At 39.0% G+C, this 21,133-nt stretch overlaps 1 pseudogene; it reads left to right on the top strand.

Moving 5' to 3' along the window:
- The window catches only part of LOC140183530 (uncharacterized), a 210,884-nt pseudogene that overhangs the window by 141,606 nt on the left and 48,145 nt on the right, over positions 1-21,133 (top strand).

The raw sequence follows: 21,133 nt of genomic DNA, 5'->3' as shown, positions 1-21,133 counted from the left end.
ATTCTAGAAAAAACAGTGGGAAGCACAAGGAAAGATTGGGCCAGAAAGTTAGAAGATGCACTCTGGGCATACAGGACAGCTTTCAAAACTCCCATTGGGAAGTCCCCATTTCAGCTATTATATGGAAAATCTTGTCACCTCCCTATAGAGCTTGAACATAAAGCTTTTTGGGCCACTAAACTCCTCAACCTTGATGCTTAAGTAGCAGGAGAAAAGAGGCTGCTACAACTAAATGAGTTGGATGAGTTTAGACTAGAAGCTTATGAGAGTGCTAAGATTTACAAAGAAAGAGCTAAGAGGTGGCATGACAAGAAGATCTCAAAGAAAGAGTTCAAGCCAGGACAGCAAGTGCTCCTGTATAACTCAAGGCTCAAGATCTTTCCTGGCAAGCTCAAGTCCAAATGGACAGGTCCATATCTAGTAACAAAAGTTTTTCCTTATGGAAGTCTTGAACTGCTAGATGAAGCTACATAGAACCACTTCACAATAAATGGGCACAGAGCAAAGCCGTATCTAGGAGGACAATGGTACAAGGAAAAAGAAGTTCAGACTCTGAATTGAACAAGCACAGAGAATGTCAAGCTAATGACAATAAAGAAGCGCTTGTTGGGAGGCAATCCAACCTAAGGTAGTTTTCTTTTCATAGCTATTTTAATAAAAAGGTTAATCAGCTTTATCTATATTGCAAGAAGCTAAGTTTGGTGTTGCACACCAAAACAATATAAGGGGGAATGAAGGATTCTAAGTTTGGTGTTCCACCAAAGTCTCATCATAAAACACATTCTCACTTTCTGCATAATGCCAGCCTCAAGTAATCAGATAAACTAGTTAACTATTTGCTGTTTCATAGCTTTTAGTTTTATTACTAATGAGCGGATAATTTATACGCTTTTTGGCATTGTTTTTAAGTAGCTTTTAGTAAGTTGAAGCTACTTTTAGGGATGTTTTCATTAGTTTTTATGTTAAACTCACATTTCTAGACTTTACTATGTGTTTGTGTGTTTTTCTGTGATTTCAGGTAATTTCTGGCTGAAATTGAGGGACTTGAGCAAAACTCTGATGGGAGGCTGACAAAGGACTGCTGATGCTGTTGGAATCTGACCTCCCTGCACTCGAAATGGATTTTCTGGAGCTACAGAACTCCAAATGGCGCGCTCTCAAAGGCGTTGGAAATTAGACATCCAGAGCTTTCCAGAAATATATAATAGTCCATACCTTATTTGGGAACTGACGACGTAAACTGGCACTCAATGCCAGTTCCATGTTGCTGTCTGGAGTAAAACGCCAGAAACACGTCACGACCCGGAGTTGAACGCCCAAAACACGTTACAACTTGGCGTTCAACTCCAATAAAAGCCTCAGCTCGTGGATAGACCAAGCTCAGCCCAAACATACACCAAGTGGGCCCCGGAAGTGGATTTATGCATCAATTACTTACCCATGTAAACCCTAGTAGCTAGTTTATTATAAATAGGACTTTTTACTAGTGTATTAGACATCTCTGGACGCCTAGTCCTTAGACCATGGGGGCTAGCCATTCGGCCATTTTTGAACCTTTCACTTATGTATTTTCAACGGTGGAGTTTCTACACACCATAGATTAAGGGTGTGGAGCTCTGCTGTACCTCAAGTTTCAATACAATTACTATTATTTTCCATTCAATTCTCTTTTATTCTTATTCCAAGATATACGTTGCACAACAACTTGATGAATGTGATGATCCGTGACACTCATCATCATTCTCACCTATGAACATGCGTGACTGACAACCACTTCCGTTCTACCTTAGGCCGGGCGCATATCTCTTAGATTCCCCAACAGAATCTTCGTGGTATAAGCTAGATAGATGGAGGCATTCATGGAAATCTGAAAAGTCTAACCTTGTCTGTGGTATTCCGAGTAGGATTCCGGGAATCTGGAAAGTCTAACCTTGTCTGTGGTATTCCGAGTAAGATTCCGGTATTGAATGACTGTGACGAGCTTCAAACTCTGAAGGCTGGGCGTTAGTGACAGACGCAAAAGAATCAAGAGATTCTATTCCAACCTGATTGAGAACCGACAGATGATTAGCCGTGCTGTGACAGAGCATAGGACCATTTTCACTGAGAGGATGGGATGTAGCCATTGACAACGGTGATGCCCTACATACAGCTTGCCATGGAAACGAGTAAGAAAGATTGGATGAATGTAATAAGAAAGTAGAGATTCAAGAGGAGCACAGCATCTCCATACGCCTATCTGAAATTCCCACTATTGATTTACATAAGTATTTCTATCCTATTTTATTTTCTGTTTATTATTAATTTTCGAACTTATCATAAACCAATTTAATCTGCCTAACTGAGATTTACAAGGTGACCATTGCTTGCTTCATACCAACAATCTCCGTGGGATCGACCCTTACTCACGTAAGGTATTACTTGGACGACCCAGTGCACTTGCTGGTTAGTTGAACGGAGTTGTAAGATTCTCTAACAGTGCCTGTAACTCTTTTGGTCCAACAACAACACTAAGCTGTTGGTGCCATTACCAGGGATTATTAAGATCCCAATTCATCATACCATGATCTCTTTGGGGTATTCTTGATAGAGCCAATATTTAAATTTCATACAAGTACAAAGAGACTAACTTTGAGGATCACAATTTCGTCCACCAAGTTTTTGGCGCCGTTGCCGGGGATTGTTCGAGTTTGGACAACTGACGGTTCATCTTTTTGCTCAGATTAGGTAATTTTCTTTTCAAAATTTTTTTTCAAAATTTTTCTTTTCTTTTTCATTTTTCCAAAATATTTTTAAAAAAATTAATAAAAATACAAAAAAATTAGAAAATCATAAAAACTAAAAATATTTTGAGTTTCTTGTTTGAGTCTTGAGTTAATTTTTAAGTTTGGTGTCAATTGCATGCTTTAAAAATTTTTCTTGCATTTTTCGAAAATTCCATGCATTCATAGTGTTCTTCATGATCTTCAAGTTGCTCTTGGTAAGTCTTCTTGTTTGATCTTGATGTTTTCTTGTTTTGTGTTGTTTGTTGTTTTTCATATGCATTTTTCGTTTGTTAGAGTCCATACATCAAAGATTTCTAAGTTTGGTGTCTTGCATGTTTTCTTTGCATCAAAAATTTTTTCAAAATTATGTTCTTGATGTTCATCATGATCTTCAAAGTGTTCTTGGTGTTCATCTTGACATTCATAGTGTTCTTGCATGCATTATGTGTTTTGATCCAAAATTTTCATGTTTTGGGTCATTTTTATGTTTTTCTCTTTCATCATTAAAAATTCAAAAAAATCAAAAATATCTTTTCCTTTTTTCTCTCCAATTTTCGAAAATTTGAGTTGACTTAGTCAAAAATTTTTAAAATTAGTTGTTTCTTACAAGTCAAGCAAATTTTCAAATTTAAAAATCTTATCTTTTCAAAAATCATATCTTTTCCATTTTTTTTCTTTTTTTTCAAAAATTTCAAAAATCTTTTTCAAAATATTTTCAAAATCTTTTTCTTATCTTTATATCAAATTTTCGAAAATTCACTAACAATTAATGTGATTGATTCAAAAATTTGAAGTTTGTTACTTTCTTGTTAAGAAAGGTTCAATCTTTAAATTCTAGAATCTTATCTTGTAGTTTCTTGTTAGTAAAGTAATTAATTTTAATTTTAAAAAAATTAAATCTTTTTCAACCATATCTTTTTATCATATCTTCTTATCTTATCTTTTTATCATATCTTTTTCAAAAATTTTATCTTGTCCAAAAAATTTAATTTCAAAATATCTTCTTATCTTCTTATCTTTTTAAATTTGATTTTCAAATCTTTTTCAATCAACTAACTAACTTCTTGTCTGTTTTTTTATCTTTTTCAAAGTCACTTAACTACTTTTCTATCTCTAATTTTCGAAAATATCTCCTTCTTTTTCAAAAAATTCTTTTTAATTAATTAATTGTTTCAAATTTTAATTTTAATTTTAATTTCCTATCTTAATTTTCGAAAATCATTAACTCCTTTTCAAAAATATTTTCGAAAATCCATCTCTCATCTTCTTCTATTTATTTATTTATTTACTAACATTTCTCTTCATCTCTTATCACCTCCCCTATCCTTACTCTTTATACAGACTATTCATCCCTCTCCTTCCATTATCCCCTTTCTTCTTCTACTAATAATAAGGATCCTCCTTACTGTGACATAGATGATTCCTCTTCCTTTTCTTTTCCTCTTCTCTTTCATATGAGCAGGAACAAGGAAAAAGGCACTCTTGTTGAAGCTGATCCTGAACCTGAAAAGACTTTGAAGAGGAAGTCAAGAGAAACTAAAAATCAACAATTCAGAGAAACCTCAAAAAAAAAGAAAAAAAAGAAAAGGGAAGACAAAAAGCTTCCACCTCCAAGTCATGGGAGATGGAGATATTCATCTCAAGGGTCCATAACTCAGTAGAAGAGCATTTGACTGCACATCAAGAGAGCATGAGAAATTCCCTCATCAAGAAATTTCTGAGATACCTCAGGGGATACATGTTCCTCCACATAATTATTGGAAGCAACTAAGGGTAGGAACACCAAAATCACTAGGGATCATGCAACAGAAGCAAGGAAGAGACATAAAGGAGCTCAAAAAGCACCATTGGTTCTTCAAGAGGGTGCCACCCTCACTAAGGTGGACTCATTCCTTGTTCTTATTTCTCTGCTTTTTCGGTTTTTATCCTTCATGTCTATCTATATTTTGTGTCTCTACTTCATGATCATTAGTATGTAATAACTATGACTTAAAGCTATGAATAATTTCTATAAATCCTTCACCTCTCTTAAAAAAATGTTTTTAATTCAAATGAACAAGAAGTACATAAATTTTGAAAATTGTCCTTGAATTTAATTTAATTATATTGATGTGGTGACAATACTTTTTGTTTTCTGAATGAATGCTTAAACAGTGCATATTTTTGATCTTGTTGTTTATGAATGTTAAAATTGTTAGCTCTTGAAAGAATGATGAACAAAGAGAAATGTTATTGATGATCTAAAAAATAAAATTGATTCTTGAAGCAAGAAAAAGCAGTGAAAAAGCAAAGGATTGCAAAAAAACTGGCAAAAAAAAATAGAAAGAAAAAGAAAAAGCAAGCAGAAAAAGCCAATAGCCCTTAAAACCAAAAGGCAAGGGTAAAAAGGATCCAAGGCTTTGAGCATCAATGCATAGGAGGGCCCAAGGAAATAAAATCCAGGCCTAAGCGGCTAAATCAAGCTGTCCCTAACCATGTGCTTGTGTCATGAAAGTCCAAGTGAAAAGCTTGAGACTGAGTGGTTAATGTCGTGATCCAAAGCAAAAAGAGTGTGCTTAAGAGCTCTGGACACCTCTGACTGGGGACTCTAGCAAAGCTGAGTCACAATCTGAAAAGGTTCACCCAGCCATGTGTCTGTGGCATTTATGTATCCGGTGGTAATATTGGAAAACAAAGTGCTTAGGGCCATGGCCAAGACTCATAAAAGTAGCTGTGTTCAAGAATCAACATACTTAACTAGGAGAATCAATAACACTATCTAAAATTCTAAGTTCCTATAGAAGCCAATCATTCTAAACTTCAAAGGAAAAAGTGAGATGCCAAAACTGTTCAGAAACAAAAAGCTACAAGTCCCGCTCATCTAATCAGAAGCAAAAGTTTTTCCTTATGGAAGTCTTGAACTGCTAGATGAAGCTACATATAACCACTTTACAATAAATGGGCACAGAGCAAAGCCGTATCTAGGAGGACAATGGGACAAGGAAAAAGAAGTTCAGAATCTGAATTGAACAAGCACAGAGAATGTCAAGCTAGTGACAATAAAGAAGTGCTTGTTGGAAGGCAACCCAACCTGAGGTAGTTTTCTTTTCATAGCTATTTTAATAAAAAGGTTAATCAGCTTTATCTATATTGCAAGAAGCTAAGTTTGGTGTTGCACACCAAAACAATATAAGGGGGAATGAAGGATTCTAAGTTTGGTGTTCCACCAAAGTCTCATCATAAAACACATTCTCACTTTCTGCATAATGCCAGCCTCAAGTAATCAGATAAACTAGTTAACTATTTGTTGTTTCATAGTTTTTAGTTTTATTACTGATGAGCGGATAATTTATACGCTTTTTGGCATTGTTTTTAAGTAGCTTTTAGTAAGTTCAAGCTACTTTTAGGGATGTTTTCATTAGTTTTTATGTTAAATTCACATTTCTGGACTTTACTATGTGTTTGTGTGTTTTTCTGTGATTTTAGGTAATTTCTGGCTGAAATTGAGAGACTTGAGCAAAACTCTGATAGGAGGCTGACAAAGGACTGCTGATGCTGTTGGAATTTGACCTCCCTGCACTCGAAATAGATTTTCTGGAGCTACAGAACTCCGAATCGCGCGCTCTTAACGGTGTTGGAAAGTAGACATCCAGAGCTTTCCAGAAATATATAACAGTCCATACTTTATTCGGGAATTGACGACGTAAACTGGCGCTCAATGCCAGTTCCATGTTGCTGTCTGGAGTAAAACGCCAGAAACACGTCACGACCCGGAGTTGAACGCCCAAAACACGTTACAACTTGGCGTTCAACTCCAATAAAAGCCTCAGCTCGTGGATAGACCAAGCTCAGCCCAAACATACACCAAGTGGGCCCCGAAAGTGGATTTATGCATCAATTACTTACCCATGTAAATCCTAGTAGCTAGTTTATTATAAATAGGACTTTTTACTAGTGTATTAGACATCTCTGGACGCCTAGTCCTTAGACCATGGGGGCTGGCCATTCGGCCATGCCTGAACCTTTCACTTATGTATTTTCAACGGTGGAGTTTCTACACACCATAGATTAAGGGTGTGGAGCTCTACTGTACCTCAAGTTTCAATACAATTACTATTATTTTCCATTCAATTCTCTTTTATTCTTATTCCAAGATATACGTTGCACAACAACTTGATGAATGTGATGATCCGTGACACTCATCATCATTCTCACCTATGAACGCGCGTGACTGACAACCACTTCCGTTCTACCTTAGGCCAGGCGCATATCTCTTAGATTCCCCAACAGAATCTTTGTGGTATAAGCTAGATAGATGGCGGCATTCATGGGAATCTGGAAAGTCTAACCTTGTCTATGATATTCCGAGTAGGATTCCGGGAATCTGGAAAGTCTAACCTTGTCTGTGGTATTTCGAGTAAGATTCCGGTATTGAATGACTGTGACGAGCTTCAAACTCCTGAAGGCTGGGCGTTAGTGACAGACGCAAAAGAATCAAGGGATTCTATTCCAACCTGATTGAGAACCGACAGATGATTAGCCGTGCTGTGACAGAGCATAGGACCATTTTCACTGAGAGGATGGGATGTAGCCATTGACAACGGTGATGCCCTACATACAGCTTGCCATGGAAACGAGTAAGAAGGATTGGATGAATGTAATAAGAAAGTAGAGATTCAAGAGGAGCACAACATCTCCATACGCCTATCTGAAATTCCCACTATTGATTTACATAAGTATTTCTATCCTATTTTATTTTCTGTTTATTATTAATTTTCGAACTTATCATAAACCAATTTAATCTGCCTAACTGAGATTTACAAGGTGACCATTGCTTGCTTCATACCAACAATCTCCGTGGGATCGACCCTTACTCACGTAAGGTATTACTTGGACGACCCAGTGCACTTGCTGGTTAGTTGAACGGAGTTGTGAGATTCTCTAACAGTGCCTGTAACTCTTTTGGTCCAACAACAACACTAAGCTGTTGGTGCCATTACCAGGGATTATTAAGATCCCAATTCATCATACCATGATCTCTTTGGTGTATTCTTGATAGAGCCAATATTTAAATTTCATACAAGTACAAAGAGACCAACTTTGAGGATCACAATTTCGTCCACCAATTACCTTTAGCAAGGAAAAATGATTTCACAGATAGTTAAATTGTGCATGAGAAATATTGGCAGAGAACTAAGTTTGGTGTTCCCACACCAAAGTAAGTTCAAAAGCCCACAAACAAGCTTTGCAGATTAAACAGATACCTAAAGGGCTTGAAAAGCAAGCAACGTTTGAAGAATATGCAGGAAAATAGCCAACAAATTAGGGAACATTTGCATGATGACTAACAAAGAGCAAACAGAAGGAAGAATGAAAAGCTGCAACCCAACAGTTTGCATCTACACTTGATCTTTGTTGTTGTGTAATGACTCAATTCAGAGAGTCCTTTATGTCTAGCTGAAATGATTAATTAATTGCAAATGGAAGTACATACTAGAAAAAGCTATCTGTATGATTTCTGCATAAGAAAATTGCATAATGATTGTCATCACTCATTAGCTTGAATACTATGCTTTGTTTTCCCTTGCTGTTTGAATAAAAGAGAGATATTTGATTTAGAAAAGTAATTGTTCAATGTTGCAAAAGTTAGAATGGGAGTTAGTGGTGGTATGTGTTTGATTAAATTGTTAGCTCATAGAATAAATGCTGCAAAATGACTTGTTACTTGAAACCTAAGCTAGTTTGCTACTATTATTTCTCAATTATTGGAAGTCCCTTGAAAATAAACCAAAACAGAAAGAAAAAGAAGAAGAAAAGCCAAAAGTTGGCAAAGAAACAAACAATAAGGCTAGACACCAATAGCTTGGACCCTAGGACACATGCCTGTGGTGTTTATGTGCTAAGATATGCTTGGACAAGTAAGTTCTAAGGAGTATTTTAAAACTTGGAAACTTAGATCAACTGATTTGGGATTGCCAACTAAAATTCCACAATAAAGAGAAACCTAGCTACAAAATATTTAGTTATCCAAAGAGATGCTGGGCATCAATGATCCTAGGAAGAAAGAGTGAGCCATGTGTCTATGGTGAAGAAATGTTGAGTGAAATTAAGCCAAAGGCCACTGCAACATTTGCCACCAAGTCTTTAATAAGTAATAAGCTCTTTATGCAAAAGAAAGAAGAAAAGCTAACAAGGGAAGTGATCAAAAAGTAAGACATTGTAGCAGCAACCTTAGTGGACCTTTAAGGAAACATTGTTTGTTTTGACAGCAAGTAATAAATGAGCTACTTTTGATCTGCATAAAACCCCATAGACCAAATTCAACTATCTGCTTAATAAGAACATATATACTTATCTATTTCATTCAATCTTCTCTTGTGTTCGATGCTTGCTTGGGGACAAGCAAGTTTTAAGTTTGGTATTATGATGACAAGTCATCTTAGCCTAGTTTCACTAGTCTTTTTCTTTGTTTTCATTAGGTTTTATGCACTTTCTTGCATTCTAAGTAAGTGATTTGGAATGGAAATGCATGACTTCTTTGAATCAAACAACCACCATATAATTGATGCTAAATCATGAGGTTTAGGCTAAATTTAATTGAGTATTAATGATTTATAAACCTTGTGAATTTGGTGATACTTTGATTGGTTGTTTTGATTAATTGTAGGTGAAGAAAAGAAGAAAAGAAGAAAGCATGGCCTAAGAAGTGTGGCTCAAGGAAGAAAAAGTGTGGCCAAGAAAGGAGGGAGTGTGGCGCAACAAACCATGAAGCTCTCCCTAAGAGCACCAAGCTCACTAAGTGAGCGCTATACTTACTCCCATGGAACCAAGGCACAATGCTCTGCTTACTTTGTGAGCTGAGCACAATAGGAAGCCAAGAAACAAGGAAAGGAAAAACAATGCTCATCTCACCAAGTGAGCATTGTCGAAAGCATTGAAGAAATAATTCAAAGAAAACAAGTTGCAAGTGCATGCTCCAAGACTTGAACCCATGACCAAGGGGGATGAGGGAGGCACTACTCACAAGGAAAAATAAGCAAAAAATGGCCAAATGCATCCCCCAAGGTTCGAACCCCACACCTTGAGGAAGCAAGGAAGCAAGGCAATCAAAGAAATGGGTAGCGCATGCTTCCCATGGGTTTCGAACCAAGGACCTCCCCTTGGAAGAGCCAATGCTCAGCTCACTTAGTGAGCAGAGCGCTATTCTTGGTGCTAGGGGCACATCTTGGCACGGCCAGGAAGGAATGGAGCGCGCATGACACGGTCCAAGGGCAGCGCACAAATTGGCACCAAGGCACCAATGCTCAGCTCACAAGTTGAGCTGAGCATTCCCTTAATGCATTGCACGCTACAAGGGAATCCACACAAGGCCTCAATGCTCAGCTCAACTTGTGAGCTGAGCATCCTCCTGGAACCACATTCTTCATGGGCTGAAAAATCAATCAAAAATCCAATTAAATTCAAATCTTCACCAAATCAAAAGCCCATCCAAATTCCAAAATCCAAGAATAGAAAGTGTATAAATAGGAGCTAGTTTGATGTAATTAGGACCTCTAGACTTCATTTTGAATTTTCCTTTTTACTTGCATTTTAATTTTGAACTTTGGAATTTCTTAGAGAATTGGGAAGGAGAATTGATCTCTCTTCTTCCTTGTTCTTGCTTGAGCACTCTTTACTTTTCTTGCTTTGGATCTTGGGTGAAGAATTGAAGAACTTCTGTTTCAATCTCACCTTGAGATCTCTTGTTTATTTTTTTTTTTTTTGCATAATTGAATTTTACTTTCTATTTATTGCTTCTGCTTCTACTCTTTCTGCAATTTACTTTTCTTTACTTCTTTTGCAATTGTTCTTGTTGGATCAAGGAAGGATTTGAGATCTAGACTTGTTATCTAGTCTCTTCCACTCCTGAGATCTTGAACCACTTTTAAATTGCTACAAATTAAGCACTGCTTTCCTGTTTTTAAATTCTTCAAGGCATTTTACTTTACTGTCAAGATTTACTTCACTGCAAGCCAATTTCCTCTTTTATGTTTAATGCAATCTACTTGTTCTTGTTTAAATTCTGCAATCCTAATTCCTAATCCCTTTTACAATTCAAGCAATGTACATTTCTTGCACTTTAAGCTTCAGCCATTTAAATTTCTTGCAATCTAAGTTCCTGGACTTTATATTACTTGCACTTTAAGATTCAGTCTCTTTACTTTCTTTGCTCCTTAGTTTACTGCAATTATCCCTTTCCCCTTTACATTTCATGCAATTTAGCTTCTGTCAATTATAAACACTCAACCAATACTTGATTCGCTTGACTAAATCAACCACTAAACTAAAATTGCTCAATCCTTCAATCCCTGTGGGATCGACCTCACTCTAAGTGAGTTTTACTACTTGATGCGACCCGGTACACTTGTCGGTGAGTTTTGTGTTGGATCGTTTTCTGCACATCACATACAAGTAAGCAAGATGACAGTGAGCATTCAAGACATTAGGCTCAATAACATAGACCTAAGCAATGAAACTTAAATGCATAATTAGAAATCCTAAGCTACCATGGAAGCATGTTCTATTTCATACATGATTTTCCTTATTTAAAGCTTTGAAAAGGAAGGTAAACTAAGAAGGAACTTCACCACCTTTCACTTATTGGTCTACTCATTCTCTTCTGCTCCCTTGCCATTTTTAGATTCGCTTTGTCCACTTGTGCTTCCTCTCATCCGATTTGCTCTAGCTAATTTCCAATCCTCTAGTGCCTTCCTTACCGATTCATGACTTTGTTCAACCCTTTCGCGCTCCACTCGTGCTAATTCATCCTTTACATCCTCATATTTTGTTATTCCTGGATGCAAATTAGGCAATTGTCCGACTAGATATCCAAGCCTAGCTTGGGTATTCACATGGTATCCAGTCTCACTCATGCAGACTCCTTCCGAGAATATTTTAAGTTCATCGAGAAGATCTGCTTGTTCTCTTTGTTTCATATGCATCTCATGAATGTGGACTCCTTGATGTGCTTGGATGTTGATTAGCCTTTGGATGGCTTCTTGCTGTTGATCATGTTTCTGATTCAAATTGTGGAAGGATTCACTCCATTGTCTTCCTTGCTCCAAATGCTGATCCATCAGTTGTTTTTGCCATTCCCCTTGTTGATTCATCCATCTGGAAAGTGACTCTTCATGGCGATCCCTTGATTGTATTTGGAGCTCCCTTTGTGCCTCTTGGTTTTCCATGCATTGCCTAGATAAAGCATCAATAGCCTCTTTCAGTTGGTACATGCTTAAGGTTGCTGGGGGTTGCTCTTGTAGAGGTTGTTCTTCTTCAGTTCGAAGGGCTGGCCTCTTTCGTCTCTTCCTTGGAGGTAGTGGAGCTGCAGCTGCATGCATCCGACGATAAGTGATTGGAAGACCAACTGTTACCCATACGGGGTTCGCATCCTCGAATATCACCCTGGCCAGTCTGCAAAGAAGAAAAATAGTGCTGGGATAACCCAACTTTCCTCCAGAATCACTCTTCTCAGCAAACTTCTGAATGCCTTGGGCTATGATTTCATGAACCTTGATCTCTCCTCCTTTCATTATACATTGTAACATCGTTGCTCTCTTGAGATTTACCTCTGAGTTGTTTCCGGCTAGGAGGATGGATCTCCTTACAATTTCGAACCAACCTTTAGCCTCTCGGAGGAGATCTCCTCTTTTTATAAAATTGGGTTTTCTTTTGGGACCTCTTTCCCAATTGACTCCTGGCACACATATATCTTGTATAATCTGGTCATAATTGGGAGGTTTGTCCATTCTTGAGTGATAGCTCTCCTCTTCAAAAGAGATGCTTCTCAACTTCAGCACTCTCATGATAGTCGTAGGACTAAAATGCACCATGACCCCTGATGAGCGGATAATTTATACGCTTTTTGGCATTGTTTTTAGTATGTTTTTAGTATGATCTAGTTAGTTTTTAGTATATTTTTATTAGTTTTTAGTTAAAATTCACTTTTCTGGACTTTACTATGAGTTTGTGTGTTTTTCTGTGATTTCAGGTATTTTCTGGCTGAAATTGAGGGCTCTGAGCAAAAATCTGATTCAGAGACTGAAAAGGACTGCAGATGCTGTTGGATTCTGACCTCCCTTCACTCGAAGTGGATTTTCTAGAGCTACAGAATTCCAATTGGCGCGCTCTCAACGGCATTGGAAAGTAGACATCCTGGGCTTTCCAGCAATGTATAATAGTTCATACTTTGCCCGAGATTTGATGGCCCAAACCGGCGTGGCAAAACAGCCTCAGAAATTCCAGCGTTTAACGCTGGAACTGGCATAAAACTTGGAGTTAAACGCCCAAACTGGCATAAAAGCTGTCGTTTAACTCCAAAAAAGGTCTCTACACGAAAATGCTTCAATGCTCAGCCCAAGCACACACCAAGTGGACCCAGAAGTGGATTTTTACATCATTTACTCATTTCTGTATACCCTAGGTTACTAGTCTACTATTAATAGGATCTTTTGACATTGTATCTGTACCTCATGACACTTTACACGTTTCTTTGTGTACCTTCCACAGCATGAGTCTCTAAACCCCATGGTTGGGGGTGAGGAGCTCTGCTGTGTCTTGATGGATTAATGCAATTACTACTGTTTCTCATTCAATCATGCTTGCTTCCATTCTAAGATACTACTTGTTCTTAAATCGGATGAATGAGATGATCCGTGACAATCATCATCATTCTCAACTATGAACGTGTGCCCGACAACCACCTCCGTTCTACCTTAAATTAAGTAGATATCTCTTGGATTCTTTAACCGGAATCTTCGTGGTATAAGCTAGAACTGATGGCGGCATTCAAGAGAATCCGGAAGGTCTAAACCTTGTCTGTGGTATTCTGAGTAGGATTCAATGATTGAATGATTGTGACGAGCTTCAAACTCCTGAAGGCGGGGCATTAGTGACAGACGCAAAAGAATCACTGAATTCTATTCCGGCCTGATTGAGAACTGACAGATGGATAGCCGTGCCGTGACAGGGTGCGTTGAACATTTCCACTGAGAGGATGGGAGGTAGCCACTGACAACGGTGAAACCCTTGCATACAGCTTGCCATGGAAGGAGCCTTGCGTGCTTGAAGAAGAAGACAGTAGGAAAGCAGAGATTCAGAAGATGGAGCATCTCCAAAACCCCAACCTATTCTCCATTACTGCAAAACAAGTACTTAATTCATGTTCTTTTGCTTTTCATAATCAATCCTGATAATTTCTGATATCCTGACTAAGATTTACAAGATAACCATAGCTTGCTTCAAGCCGACAATCTCCGTGGGATCGACCCTTACTCACGTAAGGTATTACTTGGACGACCCAGTGCACTTGCTGGTTAGTTGTGCGGGATTGCAAAAGTGTGATTGTAATTTCGTGCACCAAGTTTTTGGCGCCGTTGCCGGGGATTGTTCGAGTTTGGACAACTGACGGCTTATCTTGTTGCTTAGATTAGGACTGTTTTATTTTTGTTGGTTTAGAGTCTTTTAGTTGAGTCTAGTTTCAAATTTTAAGTTTGGTGTCAATTGCATGCTTTTGTTTTTCTTTTAATTTTCGAATTTGCATGTCTTTAGTCCCTTTTTGATCCGTAAAACTTCTAAGTTTGGTGTCCTCTTTGTGTTTTTCCCTTAAAATTTTCGAAAAATTTGTGTTTGATTTTCTAAAAATTTTAAGTTTGGTGTCCTTTTGTTGTTTTTCTCTTTCCTCATTTCAAAAATCAAATCTTTTTCATAAAAAATTTTCAATCATATCTTTTTAATTGCTATTTTCAAAATCTTCTTAATTGACTAATTGATTCAGTTCTCAATTTGCTTTGATCTTATTTTCTTTTTAATTTTCGAATTTTTATTTTATTTTTTTATTTTATTTTATTTTTTTCGTTGAATTCAAAAAAAAAAATAAAAAGATATTTTTATCTATTTGCAATCCATATCATTTCCCTTTATCCATTATGGACCTAAGTGGGATTGATCAGTCCAGAAGGACTCTGGGGTCATATGCTAACCCCATTACAGCTGCATATGGGAGTAGCATTTGTACACCTCCCATCAAAGCAAGCATCTTTGAGCTAAATCCTCAACTCATTATCATAGTGCAGCAAAATTGCCAGTATTCCGGTCTTCCACAGGAAGAGCCTACTGAGTTTCTGGCACAATTCTTACAAATTGCTGACACAGTACATGATAAAGAGGTGGATCAGGATGTCTACAGACTATTACTGTTTCCATTTGCTGTAAAAGATCAAGCTAAGAGGTGGTTGAATAACCAACCTACAGCAAGCATAAAGACATGGAAACAGTTATCAGACAAATTCCTGAATCACTTTTACCCTCCAAAGAGGATGACACAGCTAAGGCTGGACATCCAAGGATTTAAACAAGAGGATAATGAATCCCTTTATAATGCCTGGGAGAGGTATAGAGGTATGCTAAGAAAATGCCCCTCTGAAATGTTTTCAGAGTGGGTACAGTTAGACATCTTCTACTATGGGCTCACAGAAAAAGCTCAGATGTCTTTAGACCACTCAGCTGGTGGATCTATCCACATGAGGAAGACAATTGAAGAGGCTCAAGAGCTTATAGACACTGTTGCTATAAATCAATATTTGTACTCTAGCAATGAGTTCTCTCCAAAAGAGGAAGTCATGACAGTAGTCACTGATCCTAATCCTCAAGAACAGATGATTGAGCTTAATCAACAATTGCTCCGGATGACAGAACAGTTAGCAGAATTTAAAGAGATGCTCCATGAAACTAAAGTTGCTAACAAGAACATAGAACTGCAGTTGAATCAAGCAAAATAGCAAATATCTAAACAGATAATAGAGGAATGTCAAGCAGTTCAACTGAGGAGTGGGAAAACACTGAATGACACTGCTCAAAATAGCAAAAGGCCAAATAAGGAACAATTGACAGAGGATAACCAAACCACTGTTCAAAATCCCTCTGAGGACAGTAAGAGCCCAGAGAGGAATACTTTTGGCGTTCAAACGCCAGAGAGGGAAGGAAAGTTGGCGTTAAACGCCCATTCCTTGCCCAGTTCTGGCGTTCAAACGCCAGAAAAGGGGGAAAAGTTGGCGTTAAACACCCATTTTCCACCCAATCCTGGCGTTCAGACGCCAAGGGAGGATCAGACACCTGAGAGTGCTGACAGTAATCCCTCTAACAAGGCTTCTTCAACCACTTCTGTAAGGAATAAACCTGCAGCATCTAAGGTTGAAAAATATAAAGCCAAGATGCCTTATCCTCAAAAACTCCGCCAAGCGGAACAGGATAAGCAATTTGCCCGCTTTGCAGACTATCTAAGGACTCTTGAACTAAAGATTCCGTTTGCAGAGGCACTTGAGCAAATACCTTCTTATGCTAAGTTCATGAAAGAAATCTTAAGTCATAAGAAGGATTGGAGAGAAACTGAAAAAGTGTTTCTCACTGAAGAATGCAGTGCAGTCATTCTGAAAAGCTTACCAGAAAAGCTTCAGGATCCAGGAAGCTTTATGATACCATGCACATTAGAAGGTGCCTGCACCAAGACAGCCTTATGTGATCTTGGAGCAAGCATCAATCTAATACCTGCATCCACTATCAGAAAGCTTGGGTTGACTGGAGAAGTCAAACCAACTCGGATATGCCTCCAACTTGCTGATGGCTCCATTAAATATCCATCAGGCATAATAGAGGATATGATTGTCAAGGTTGGGCCATTCGCCTTTCCAACTGACTTTGTGGTGCTGGAAATGGAGGAGCACAAGAGTGCAACTCTCATTCTAGGAAGACCTTTCCGAGCAACTGGACGAACTCTCATTGATGTACAGAGAGGGGAAGTAACCCTGAGAGTCAATGAGGATGAGTTCAAGTTGAATGCTGTAAAAGCTATGCAGCATCCAGACACACCAAATGACTGCATGGGCGCTGACATTATTGACTCTCTGGTAGAAGAGATCAATATGACTGAAAGCCTAGAATCAGAGCTTGAGGACATCTTCAAAGATGCTCAACCTGATCAAGAAGAATCAGTGGAAACAAAGGAATTTTCGAAAATTTCTCAGGAGGAGGATAAGCCTCCCAAACCTGAACTCAAACCACTACCACCATCCCTGAAGTATGCATTTCTGGGAGAGGGTGACACTTTTCCAGTGATTATAAGCTCTGCTTTAAATTCACAGGAAGAGGAAGCACTGATTCAAGTGCTAAGGACACACAAGACATCTCTTGGGTGGTCCATAAGTGATCTTAAGGGCATTAGCCCAGCTAGATGCATGCACAAGATCCTGTTGGAGGATAATGCCAAACCAGTGGTTCAACCACAAAGGAGGCTAAATCCAGCCATGAAGGAGGTGGTGCAGAAAGAGGTCACTAAATTACTAGAGGCTGGGATTATTTATCCTATTTCTGATAGCCCCTGGGTGAGCCCTGTCCAAGTTGTCCCCAAAAAGGGAGGCATGACAGTGGTTCATAATGAAAAAAATGAACTGGTTCCTACAAGAACAGCCACAGGGTGGCGTATGTGTATTGACTACAGAAGGCTCAATACAGCCACCAGAAAGGATCATTTTCCTTTACCATTCATAGACCAAATGCTAGAAAGACTAGCTGGTCATAATTATTACTGCTTTTTGGATGGCTATTCAGGCTACAACCAAATTGCAGTAGATCCTCAGGACCAGGAGAAAACAGCATTTACTTGTCCTTCTGGCGTGTTTGCCTACAGGAGGATGCCTTTTGGTCTGTGCAATGCACCTGCAACCTTTTAGAGGTGCATGCTCTCTATCTTCTCAGATATGGTAGAGAAATTTCTGGAGGTCTTCATGGATGACTTCTCAGTATATGGAGACTCATTCAGCTCCTGTCTTAATCACCTAGCACTTGTCCTGAAAAGATGCCAAGAGACTAACCTGGTTTTAAACTGGGAGAAATGTCACTTTATGGTGACTGAAGGAATTGTCCTTGGGCACAAAATTTCAGGCAAGGGAATAGAGGTGGATAAGGCAAAGGTAGAGGTAATTGAAAAATTACCACCACCTGCCAATGTTAAGGCAATCAGAAGCTTTCTGGGGCATGCAGGATTCTACAGAAGGTTTATAAAGGATTTTTCGAAAATTGCAAAACCTTTGAGTAACCTGCTAGCTGCTGACACTCCATTTGTGTTTGACACACAGTGTCTGCAGGCATTTGAGACCCTAAAAGCTAAGCTGGTCACAGCACCAGTCATCTCTGCACCAGATTGGACATTGCCATTTGAACTAATGTGTGATGCCAGTGACCATGCCATTGGTGCAGTGTTGGGACAGAGGCATAACAAGCTTCTGCACGTCATTTATTATGCCAGCCGTGTTCTAAATGATGCACAGAAGAATTACACAACCACAGAAAAAGAGTTACTTGTAGTGGTCTATGCCATTGACAAGTTTAGATCCTATCTAGTGGGATCCAAAGTGGTTGTGTACACTGACCATGCTGCTCTTAAATACTTACTCACAAAGCAGGATTCAAAACCCAGACTTATAAGATGGGTGTTGCTTCTGCAAGAGTTTGATATAGAAATAAGAGACAGAAAAGGGACAGAGAACCAAGTAGCGGATCATCTGTCCCGAATAGAACCAGTAGCTGGGGCGTCCCTCCCTTCTACTGAGATCTCTGAGACCTTCCCAGATGAGCAACTCTTTGCCATTCAGGAAGCTCCATGGTTTGCAGATATTGCAAACTATAAAGCTGTGAGGTTCATACCCCAGGAGTACAGCAGAGTGCAAAGAAAGAAATTAATTTCAGATGCCAAGTACTACCTCTGGGATGAACCATATCTCTTTAAGAGATGTGCAGACGGAATGATCCGCAGATGTGTACCCAGAGAAGAAGCACAAAGGATCCTATGGCACTGCCATGGATCACAGTATGGAGGACATTTTGGAAGTGAGCGAACAGCCACTAAAGTCCTCCAATGTGGCTTCTACTGGCCTACTCTCTATAAAGATGCCCGAGAGTTTGTGCGTAACTGTGACAGTTGCCAAAGAGCTGGTAACCTGCCTCACGGATATGCCATGCCTCAACAAGGGATATTAGAGATAGAATTGTTTGATGTATAGGGCATTGACTTCATGGGGCCATTCCCACCATCATACTCAAACACTTACATTCTGGTGGCAGTGGACTATGTATCTAAGTGGGTAGAAGCAATTGCTACACCCACTAATAATACCAAGACCGTGCTAAAATTCCTCCAGAAACACATCTTCAGCAGGTTTGGTGTTCCCAGAGTACTAATCAGTGACGGGGGCACTCATTTCTGCAATAGACAGCTATACTCTGCTATGGTTAGATATGGAATTATCCACAAAGTGGCAACTCTGTATCATCCACAGACAAATGGGCAAGCTGAGGTCTCTAACAGAGAGCTAAAAAGAATCCTGGAACGGACTGTGATAGCCCGAAGAAAGGATTGGGCAAAGAGCTTGGATGATGCTCTGTGGGCATACAGAACAGCATTCAAGACTCCTATAGGAACCTCTCCATGCCAACTGGTGTATGGGAAGGCCTGTCATCTGCCCGTGGAACTGGAACATAAAGCCTACTGGGCAACCAGATTCCTAAACATGGATGCTCAGTTAGCTGGTGAAAAAAGATTACTCCAGCTAAATGAGCTAGAGGAGTTCAGACTCAATGCCTTTGAAAATGCAAAAATTTATAAGGAAAAGGCAAAGAAATGGCATGACAAGAAGTTGTCAACCAGAGTCTTTGAGCCAGGACAAAAAGTTCTACTCTTCAACTCTAGGCTCAGACTGTTTCCAGGAAAACTTAAATCCCGGTGGAGGGGTCCGTATGTGATTACAGGAGTGTCACCATATGGATATGTTGAGCTTCAGGATATTGATTCTGACAAAAAGTTCATTGTTAATGGACAGAGAATCAAGCATTATCTTGAAGGCAATTTTGAGCAGGAATGCTCAAAACTGAGACTTGAGTGATTCTCAGTAAAGGTCCAGCTAAAGACAGTAAAGAAGCGCTTGCTGGGAGGCAACCCAGTCATTAGGAGGTTATATAATTTGTTCTTACAGAGGCAAGTATCAAAAATGAAGGAATTTACAGAGTTACAGAAGGATTCAGCTCAAAAAGCAGAGAAAAAGAGCTTACTAGCGAAAAAACGCCAGTAAGGGGCATTTTGGGCGTTAAACGCCAGAATGGGTACCATTCTGGGCGTTTAACGCCAGGAATGGTGCCATTTTGGGCGTTAAACGCCAGAATGGGCACCATTCTGGGCGTTTAACGCCAGGTGTGCAGCATCCTGGGCGTTTAGCAAAATGCCCAGTGATAAAGGAATTCTGGCGTTTAACGCCAGCCAGGACACCTGGCTGGGCGTTAAACGCCCACAATGGGCAATCAATGGGCGTTAAACGCCAGAATGGGTGCCATTCTGGGCGTTTAACGCCAGAAAGGTGGGGGAAGTAAAATTTTGTTTTCAAATCAAATTTTTTCAAACTTTCTTTTTCTTACCCATACTTTTCTACAAAAACACATTTCAATCTCTCATCATTCACTTTCAAATTTTCAAAAATCTAAAATCATTCTTTAAATCTCTCAAATCATTCCCAAATTTTGTTCAAAAACTCACCCTTCTCTCAATTTCTTTCCATATCTTCTCAAATCTCCTTTCAAATTTTTCTTTTTTTTGAAATCTCTCCTCCCCACTTTATAAATACACATTTGGCCCCCCCTCATTCCCCACACCATTCGAATTTGCTCTTCCTCTCTCTCTCTTCTTTCCTTTCTTTTGCTTGAGGACAAGCAAACCTCTAAGTTTGGTGTGCTTTTCCGTGATCACTAAGCCAAGATTCATCAAGATCATGGCTCCTAAGAGAAAACAAACCAATTTAAGAGGAAAGAAAGAGAATAATCCAAAGAATCTTTGGAATCAAGAGAAGTTCTTAACCAAAGAACATGAAGACCATTATCACAAAATAATGGGTCTGAGGTCGGTGATCCCGGAAGTTAAATTTGATCTGAAAGAAGATGAATATCCGGGGATCCAAGAGCAAATTCGAAACAGAGGATGGGAAGTTCTAACCAATCCTGAGATAAAGGTTGGAAGGAATATGGTTCAGGAATTCTACTCAAATCTGTGGTTAACAGATAAGCAGAGAATGACTGGAACTGCTTACCATACCTACAGAACCATGGTCAGAGGGAAAGTTATGTACTTCCATCTGGACAAAATAAGAGAAATCTTCAAAATTACCTCAACTGCAAGATGATCCTGAATCCTTTAATAGGAGAATGGTGAGAGCAGAGAAAGGGTTGGATCAAGTTCTAGAGGACATATGCCTCCCTGGAACTAAGTGGATAACCAATTCAAAGGGTGTCCCAAACCAACTCAAGAGGGGAGACCT

Source organism: Arachis hypogaea, chromosome 3 (assembly GCF_003086295.3).
Source record: "Arachis hypogaea cultivar Tifrunner chromosome 3, arahy.Tifrunner.gnm2.J5K5, whole genome shotgun sequence".
Lineage (NCBI taxonomy): Eukaryota > Viridiplantae > Streptophyta > Magnoliopsida > Fabales > Fabaceae > Arachis > Arachis hypogaea.
This window is presented reverse-complemented; position numbering and strand designations above follow the sequence as displayed.